Genomic DNA, 10,649 nt, shown 5'->3' on the forward strand with positions numbered 1-10,649 from the left:
GAAGATTATGTTTCCACATCCATGTAGCAAGTATGGACTTCCATGAGTGGAAGTGGCATGTTGATACCCCCCTCTCCTCATTTAAGGTGTTGCGTTCTATCGCCTCTTACTTCAAGAGGGCATAAATTTAGCCCTCTTTTTGTGAGATTCAAGAGAGTGGCATTGGTTGAACCCTAAAATTCCATATGCCGGCCATGTTGTACCCTTTATTACTTATTCTATTAAACTAGGTAGATAGATCCTTATACAGAAAAATTTGTTGTAGCACACTCAAGAACCTTAACAGTTGAAGTTAGATAGATACTTATGCGGATGCATTTGTTGTAGCACACTTAAGCACCTTAGCAGTTAGTTTTTAGTAATACAGTGAATTTATGAGAGGTAATGGCATCAGGTCAAACCATAATCCCTTTGCCATATATACACTCTAAGGTTGCTAAATTAGCAAAATCATAGAGTATTGATTTGAGTCTTGATTATCTCACTTATCCTATTTTTCCCTCTTTTCACCCATTCTGACAAATGAGCTCAAACCAAGTGGTTTGAAGACTTCGACAGGAAGTTTCAGCTTTACACAAGCCCATAACAGCAAGAAAACCATTATCTACAACTCACATCAGGCAATCAAAGAAAATTAAATCAACTTGGGAGTGGTTTTTTTCTAGCATGAAATGGAAATGAGCTCAACTTCCAGATCCAATTTCTAACTTTTCCACTTTCCAACCATAGAATCCAATTTCAGTCATTGCTTCCTCAGCGTACCTATGGCATTATCGGCAAGCAACCAAAATGCTCACCACCTGCTCACTCAGGGACCTTTTCAATAGTTCTTCCTAGCCCATAGTACCTAGGAGTTTAATCACATAAAAACCATATGGACTCTCAGTTGGAGATCAGCAAGATCAACCAACAAGATCCATGTAAAAAGAGCTGTGAACTCATCCGTTGAAGACCAGTAAGGCCAATCAACCAGATCCATGCCCGTGTTCAAAAAACAGCTCTAACTCATTTTTCTTCCTTGTCGCACGCGTGGGTATCATGGGAGCCAACCTAGAGCCCAAGCACCGTATGGTCAGCACCCTCTAGGTTCCTTCTTTGTAGGTCACCTAACGCTTGACTCATAGGCCGCTTCCTTTGTCCCTCATCCACCATATCGGAAGCTCACCATCATTTTAATCAAACTGAGGCTAGTCAAGACCTCGACCAATCTTGCCACGCGAGACGTCCTTCATTGACTCTCCATCATCTTTTCACTTAGGTCCTCACGACCTTATTTGACAAGATAGTCAAAATGCCTTCCCAACATTTTTGACATAAAACAATCTTTAAAAACATGTCTCATATACAAGCTTCCATCTTTCCACATCATTCCATGTGATTTCTCATCATTCCACATTCTTCTACTTCAATTCCATTTACATTGTCCTACATCCATTCACATCGCATCATTCCAATTCCATTTACATTGTCCTACATCCATTCACATCATTCCTACATCCACTTACATCCATTTACATCATTCTTACATCCACTTACATCCATTCACATCATTCTTACATCCATTCACATCATTCCTATATCCACTCACATCCATTCACATCATTCCTACATCCATTCACATCATCCTACATTCATTCACATCATTCCTACATCCATTCACATATTTCCTATATCCATTCACATCCATCGAAATCATCCTACATCCATTCACATCATTCCTACATCCATTCACATCATTCCTACATTTATTCACATCCATGAACACATCATTTCTATTTCTGATTAAGAATTATCCATGTTTTGTCGATGCATTTATATGAATGTTTTCACATTCCTTCTCAAATTTCTCAAAATAAAATATGCTCAATATTTTTATTTTTGAATAAAAGATTCATGGAATTTACAAAATCAATTATACCCATATTTACTCTTTTAGTATAAACACTAATCCATTTATCTAAATGAAAAATTTTCATAATTCTCTTAAATTGAATGATTCTATAAAATTTGTGCATAATCTTCTTTATTTTTTTGAATATTGAATAATGCTCAAAACTCCACTTTTAGAATAAAATTTATTTATGCATGTACATATATATAGATAAATATAATAAAAATTCCTCCTTTCTCTATTTAAACAATTATGCATAAATACTATAAAATGATTTTTCATAAATATAACAAAAATCATTCTTTTAGCATAAAAATGTCTATGCCTAGAATATGATGGGAATTCCTCTTTTTGCTTTATTAAATTTATGCATAAAAATAAGATTTATCTTTTTTCTGGAAAATTTTGCCATAGCTTTGCTGCAACTTCCGAGAAAGTTTAATTTTAGAAATTTAAATGAATATTCATAATTGACATATGATAAGAACTCCTCTTTTAAACTAAAATTTATTTCTGTATACATAACTTATAATTATAATCATAATTACAAGCATAATTATAATTAAATCTCTTGATTATTCTTAAATATCCATTCCTCATTTCCAAAAATGTAAGCATAACCCTCTTTCAACTTAAAATAAATTAATATGATTTTTTTAAATCATAAACAAGCTTAAAGAAATTAATCATCATTTTTAACTATATTAAAATCATAAAAATATGTAATCTTTTTCTCTAGCTTGTCAAGCCTAGAGTTTTGTTTAAGATAATGGGTTTATCATTAAGAACCATCCTTCTAACAAGGATCTAACCATAAAGATGATTAATCTTTACAAAAAGAGAGATTTAAATATAAAAATACTAATTAAGCATAAAGATTAGAATTAAACCATTTAAACATTATGAATCATTGGAAAGCTTGATTTTAAGAAGAAACCATTTAATTGAAAGCTTCCCAAGCATTGGAGGGGTTGGGAAGGAGATAACCATTGAGAAGATAGAGAAACCATTGGATTAAGGCTTACCTTTGATTTTGGCTTGATTATTTAAAGAAAGAAGTGAAGCCCACAAAGAAAGCTTTGGCCACCAAGTTGGGGAGGGTAATCTCTAAGAGAGGATGGATAATTGTGAAGCTCCAAAAGTAGAGGCAAAATATAGGGATAATAGGATTACACTAAAATGAAGATAATACTGGCATGTAATTACTCAAAGATGAAAATACAAAGGAATGAGGGTCTATTCATAGGTGAGGGAGGCCACTAACCAAGTCCAACTGGGATCTAGAGGCTTGCAGCTTCAGTTTGATCCATTTTGGATAATTTTTGGACCGATTTGGCTCACTTTTTGATCCAGTTTGCAGGCGGAGAGAGAAGAGATATAAATATCTCATTTTTTGAATTAAAAATGCAAGGCAATGATGAAAAAAAGGAACCTCCTTCATGAGCCTTTTCCTTCCTTACTGAGGTGTCGAAAATTGATTTTTTTACTAATAAACCCAGTACTTGGTCAACTCTTCATCTTATGTGAGCATTTACTCATTTTTGGGATATTTTATTTTATTCTTTGTATTTTTGTCATTCCAACACTTGGATTAATCCTATTGGCCCTTTAGAACCTTATTTGGACCTAAATAATTTTTTTTTGAAAATGTGGACCCTTAGGCTAAGGTCTCCAATACATATGGTCAGTTAATTTCTAATGCACATTGGAAAATTCTTTTTGAACTTCTGTTTGAGGGGAATTCATCTTAGATTTTAGGAGAAACTTTGAATCCAAAAACATCTCAAATTTGTATTATCTCTCTTTATAACATTTTCATTCTCTAGACCAAGACAAGGGAAAACAATGTTTTCTTGTATTCTGAATTGGGGGATGATTATAAAAACTGAAGGGGAGGTTCTTACACCTTTATATCTTCAAAGCTGGAGGGAGGATTCTTACAGGAAGCATCCAAGAAGCTAGCCAACATTCATTTATGATCAATTCTCCACCATAACAAACCTAAAATAAAAAATTTCATTTTCATATAATGGGATCACAATGGTGTGGACTAGTAATCCAATTAATATCATAGCTTGCGGGCTATCCTAACACATAGTTTGGAAATACATTGGGTGGATGCAAGGTGAGGGTACTCACCTTGCATCCACTCTCTCTAAAATTGGGTGGAAATACATTGGGTGGATGCAAGGTGAGGGTACTCACTTTCGTCCACTCTCTCTAAAATTGGGACATCCACGCATCTTGGGTGGAGTACCTCTATCATGATATCAACATATCAATAAAAACACGACACGTGCCTCCCCAACCTAAAGCGACATATGTCACCCATATGCTTGCAAAGTTGTCCCCATCGAAGCATGTTTGGGTATGATGGTATGGGGAAGGTCCAGATTTTCCATGGCCTCTTAAGCACCAAGAGACTTGAAAAATCCGCACTAGGTGTGCTAATAAAAAATCCGCAGTGGGTGCTAATGAAAAATAAAAAAACCAAGAACATCAACTAAAATGTAATGATGCTCAATAATGAAAAAACTCATAATGAAATAAGCATCAAATAAGTACATCAGAATGTGAGCTAACCCAACTACTCCGGGTTTAGCCACTAACTCAAAAGATCAAGGCATAATGAAAATGAGCTACCCCAGCTAGTCTGAGGTTAGTCACTGCCCATAAATCTAAGTACAATGTAAGTGAGCTAGCCCAGCTAGTCTGCTTTTAGTCACTATCAACAGCAACCCAATAAAAATCGTCGGAGCTCTCGAACATGCAGCATCATTTGCTCTGCCCTATGCTGTGCAATCTACTCCATAATCATGTGCTGCTGCGCCTCATCTCTAGAACTCTCTACCTCAGTCCGAGCCTACGCAAAAAGTAAAGCATAAAAATAATTGATTAGTCTCTCTCATTAGGTATTACTTAAAGAAATTTATAACTTAGGACCTTAATTATCGCTTTTACGTGCAAGAGAAACCTACCTGCTGGATGTCATAGTCTCTCACATGCCGTGCCTCTATAGTAGCTGTCTCTATCGTCTTTAATGCAGCTCTAAGGCGGTCAATCTTTACTCTCGCCTCTACCAACTCCTGAGTGAGTCTCTCAGTGTGGTAGGTGTGGGACCCTACATGACACAATCAACCATGCCGCTCATGTAAAAATATAGAAAAGTACATATAAACATGTAAATAAATGACTAAAAAAACTTAAGAATAAGTATGTAAACCTCGACATCTGTCAATCATTGGTATCGATCCTGAAAACAAGCGCACCATGTGCTGGATGCTCTCCATGGTACTCCGTATGTCGATGCCAACCTGGGTGCCAAGAGGCTCGACTGTCGACATAGGCACAAACGTCGGATCTATAAGAGCTACATGAAGGGTTGGTTGAGGCCGCCTACCCTGGTCCTAGAGACGGCCTCGGCTTAATCTGCCAGTTGTTCGGCATCCTCCCATATGCGGCAGCATATCGACAATAGATATGTGCCGATACAAGGATGCGAACACTACGTAATAGTAAGGGGCTTGCCCACCCCATGCCTCATCCCACGACTATCGAGGAAAAGATCTAAGTAGGCTCCATCCCGGACCAAGATCACAGACCTGACGATATGTCAATCCATGTTGATGTGACACAGGAGCAATGCGATGGTGGGCTATCCACTCATCTACATAAACAATATTGTGAAGGCTACGAAGGGACGAAAGCATCGCCTCCAAGTCTGCCATGATATGTAATGTAGACGGTGTGTCTCTAACACTCCTACTACGGATAGCCGCTAACTCACGGTCTATCTCTGTGATGAGGTCCACAATACACTTGCGGCCCTCCTCGTGGCCCTCCTCGCGTGACTCCATGCTAAAACCTAAGCCTAACACAAAGGTCCAATGCTTAGTGCTAAGTAGCACTAATAAAGCTATAAAACAATGCTAATGGGCCCACTAATGCTAATCCAAATCAAGAGAGTAAGGAGAGTGAAAACGACTTCTGACAATGAGGCAAAAAAAAAGTTTTTCGGTTTTATAACCTCGAACGAGGTTTGGTGACATCATGCACTTTAGGGTTTGCAAGATGTATGCTCTGGATTTAAGGGTTAGTGAGACAACAGCAAAGATACACACTTAATTTTAGGGTTGGCAACGGTTGAGATTTGAATTCAGTTTCTCGTTCGAGGTACATGGACGGCTTAGATTTTAAGTCATTACTACGATTGAGATATGTTTGACGGTCGAGATTCATTTAATAAATGGTTGGGATCACATCTTCAAATGTGCGTGAACGGACGGATCAGATTTTGTAGATAAACCTCATTCGAGGTTTTTAAACAGTCTCGATTTCATCTCTATACCTCGAACGAGATATGTGGACGGATGAGATTGCATCTCTATACCTCGAACGATGTATTTCAATGGTCGAGATTTTATTTAAATATCTCGTTTGAGATATGTGGATGGTGGAGATGGGCTGGTTAAATATGCTGAATGTACATTTGAGCGATGTGCCTAGGGGGATACACCATGGCATTGATGTGGATCCGAGTGGCATGAATATCTCGATCGAGATAGTGTGGTGGCAGTGACCTATATTGGTGACATGGATGTGGTCATAATTGGAGCATGTTCTTGGTTTTTTTATTTTTTATTAGCGCCCACTGCGGATTCTTCAAGTCTCTTGGTGCTTAAGAGGCCATGGAAAATCCGGGCCTCTTGGTGGTTAAGAGGTCACGGAAAATCCTAGCCTTCCCCATACCATTATACCTAAATATGCGCCGATGGGCACCAAACTTTGCAAGCATGTGGGGCAAACTTTGGTCACAATCGGAGCATGTTTGGATTAGAAATTAGCGCCTAGTGTGGATTTTTCAAGTCTTGGTGTGCTTAAGAGGCCATGGAAAATCCGGGACTTCCCCATACCGTCATATCCAAACATGCTCTGATGGGGACCAAACTTCCCCCCACATGCTTGCAAAGTTTGGTCACAATCGAAGCATGTTTGGATTGGTAATTAACGCCCATTGCAGATTTTTCAAGTCTCTTGGTGCTTAATAGGCCATGGAAAATCCAGGCCTTCCCCATACCATCGTACCCAAACATGCTCCGATGGGGACCAAACTTTGCAAGCATGTAGGGGTGGTCCCCTCCAACAGGCTACCAAAACATGCTCCGATGGGGACCAAACTTTGCAAGCATGTGGGGGGGACACACCCCACATGCTTGCAAAGTTTGGTCACCAATCAGAGCATGTTTGGATTAGTAATTAGCGCCCAGTGTGGATTAGTAATTAGCGCCCAATGTGGATTTTTGAAGTCTCTTGGTGTTAAGAGGCCATGGAAAATCTGGGCCTTCCCCATACCATCATACCACCCAGACATGCTTCGATGGGGACCAAACTTTTCAAGCATGTGGGGGGGGGCCTACCCCCACATGCTTCGATGGGGACCAAACTTTTCAAGCATGTGGGGGCCTACCCCCACATGCTTGCAAAGTTTGGTCATGATCGGAGCATGTTCGGGTTAGTAGCACCTAGTGCTTGCAAAGTTTGGTGATTTTCAACAAACAATATGGTGATGGTGATTTTCAATAAACGATATGATAGCCAAAGTGTTAAAAAATCAAAAAACCATGAACATCAACTAAAATGAAATGATCCTCAATAATGAGAAAACTCATAGTGATATAAATATCAACTAAGTATATTAGAATGTGAGCTAACATAGCCACTCTAGGTTTTAGCCTCTAACTCAAAAGATCAAGGTATTTTGAAAATGAGCTACCCCAGCTATTCTGAGATTAGTCACTCCCAAAAAATCTAAATACAATGTAAGTGAGCTAACCCAGCTAGTCTAAGTTTAGTCACTACTATCAAGATAGAGATCTAGTCAGCAGCACCATCTCTAGCTCTCAACTTCTCTAGAATGCTCTTATGGTCATCTACTCGAAGCCGAAAACAAGGACGAGAACTGTGTTTTTGGCTCTGTACCTCGATCAAGAATGAGCCTGGTAGCAACCACTAGATGAGAGAACTGAAATGCCTCTAGCTTCCACTTCCACTACTAGAACTCCCCCAAAGAAGTCGAATCTGCTGGTAGAACCGGCCTGCCACAATCATGCTATGGGCGTCAAAAGAAAACCCATGATCATCCACTGTATCCTGGTCAAGGATGCACTTTGGGTTAGTGCAACTCATCAGATAGTCACGTCTACTCCCTCGCTATTTCCCTCACCAAGCAATAATAGCAAATCCATCACCCTCTTGTAGTAAATCTGTCAGGTCATCATAGCTGATCGTGAACGCAGGACGTGTGTGTTCATCGGACAACACTGGATGTGAAGGATTCTCGAGAGAGAGGAATTTCTATATCCATGCATCTGCCCATCCTCTCGAGGCACAATGTGACCAATCGCCATCCATACATGCTCCACAGAAGCATGCAAACCGTCGTGTGTAAATCGTGGGGACCGCCATGCACGTGCTCCTGATGGAATGTAAGCCCAAGGTGCCAGGTACTGTGTCACAATCATGGGAGGCTCTACGGTCAATCATGCTACCATCCACATGCCAAAAAAATCTCTTGACAATCCGAGCATCACGTTTGGGATACGATGATGCTGCACTCCCACACAAATGTTGGGAGCACCACTCGACTACGTGGCCCACATCTATGAACTGCTCAGCATCCTGCCGCCGCCCGCAGCTCATGACGCCTCAAGGCACGTTTCACACACGCGCCCGCACCATAATGCTCTTCCTTCCTGTGACCAGTCTCGAAGAATGACCAAATCACTGGGATACTAGACTGTACATGCCACCTATAAATCCATGAAACAAAGTCTTAGTTATTGTTTTCTTTAAGATGTTCTAGTGAATTTAGTTTAATTGCGAATATAAGAGAACCATAAGTACTACCCGTAGAGCCAATAGAAATGTCGACGACTTGAACTGTGCACCATAACCATCCGACCAAACCCATCGCTGGCCACGTATGATCCCACAATCTCGTAAAAAAATGTCATGGAGACGAAAACAGTGTTGCACAAAATGTGCATCATGTGAACGATCATCATCCACTGAAATGTGGACCATAATAGCAACCTGGTGAGGTAAGCAATAGAGACGATTAGGACAAAAAAAATCAAATAAGTAATATAGCGCAAACAAAAAAAAAATGAAATATAACCATTACCTGCTCTGAGAAGTAATACTCAGATTGTATCTCTTGAAAAGGTGTGAAGGTGTAGTTCTCTACAAAATCAATCATAGAGATGACCACACCAATAGGAAGCTCTACCAGGCATGCTCGGAACTGACGATCCTCCTTGGCACAATGACTGCATTAGGAAGTGAATGGGGTCTTCTTGGGCCCTTTAATTTGCCCAAGCCTAATCAAGGTGATTAAGGAATAGCCAAATGGGGGGTTGCCATGTGGACTGAAATGTTGGGTTTGTAAAAGAGGTGTAAGTGTGGTCAAAGGGTGCACTTTTCCCCCCAAAAGGGGGGGGGGGGGGCAATTTTACAATTTTTGGACCTCCATAACTTCTACATACAAGCTCCGATTTGAGCGGAGATTATAGATCCGCCGTGATCTACGCATCAAGAGCTTTCCATAGATATGTTACATGATATGGTTTTATCCGCTAGATTTTAAATTCCATTTTCCCCCCAAAATTCAAATTCGAATAAAGTAGCCGTTTTGAAGCTTCTAATTAGAAAACGTTTCTTCTTAAGAGAAAAGGTTTGACTCCCTTAAACTGCCAAATAAAAGGGCCCAAGAAGACTCCATTGAGGTCCTAATGTGCCGTATATAGGGATAGATCTGCTCGCTAAATGTGGCTATGAAGTGACAACGTGGTGTATGTTTGTCCACGAGCTGCAACTTCCTGGACTGTCCACCACTCTGGAGCTGGTGTGTCACATACTCATAACGTTGCCATGGCACTATCTCTTGGTCACTTGCATCAAGATCTACCATCTGTAGATGTGCAAGTGAACCACATGATGTGCAATTTCTCTCCACACAAGGGATCCTATGGAACTGGGCATCCTCCGTGCGTGCACACAAGAGAGTGGATGAAATCACGAGGACTACGAGGCAACTCTCTATGTCCACTAAGAGAACGGAACACATCATAAAAAAGTTTGAACTCAACATGGTAGCAACAACATGTGTCGCGCTGATGTGAGTACCTCACAAACCAAGGCTTACACCCCTCAAATGACCTTTGCCCAATTTTAAGCTCTCGATACGATGCCACAAACCAAGGCTTACACCCCTCAAATGACCTTTGCCCAATTTTAAGCTCTCGATACGATGCCACAAACTGAGAATACAACTCTGTTTGGGTCATTTCAAGAAAGCAAGCACCGTGCTCAATTAACACTCCTCATGTCACTCTCTTATGCAAAGCTTTCTTGAAAATCGTGAGGCACGACAATTCTCCTCCCAAAAAGTTTCATCTAGTAGGCGATCATGCCTAGCTACACGACCACTACTCGCCCACAAAGCACCAACCTCATTGGCATCTAAACGTTGTCATCTAATAGACCCAACTCTAAGTGCATGTGGTGCTATGGAAAGGATGCAAGATGTGGCACTCACCTTACCCTTCATTTGGGAGCTACTTATGGTTGTCACAATCGCCCGTCGAGCAGCCAAAGCGTCCGCCGAGTTCCTCTTCTTGTTAACTATATAGGAATGACGAACACTTTGTAGCACCGCCATGCTAGCTCTCCTCTCTCTTCGTCCAATGTTGGAAAGCGC

The sequence above is a fragment of the Cibotium barometz genome, chromosome 36, assembly GCF_041138505.1.
Source record: "Cibotium barometz isolate CiBa-2024 chromosome 36, ASM4113850v1, whole genome shotgun sequence".
Classification (NCBI taxonomy): Eukaryota; Viridiplantae; Streptophyta; class Polypodiopsida; order Cyatheales; family Cibotiaceae; genus Cibotium; species Cibotium barometz.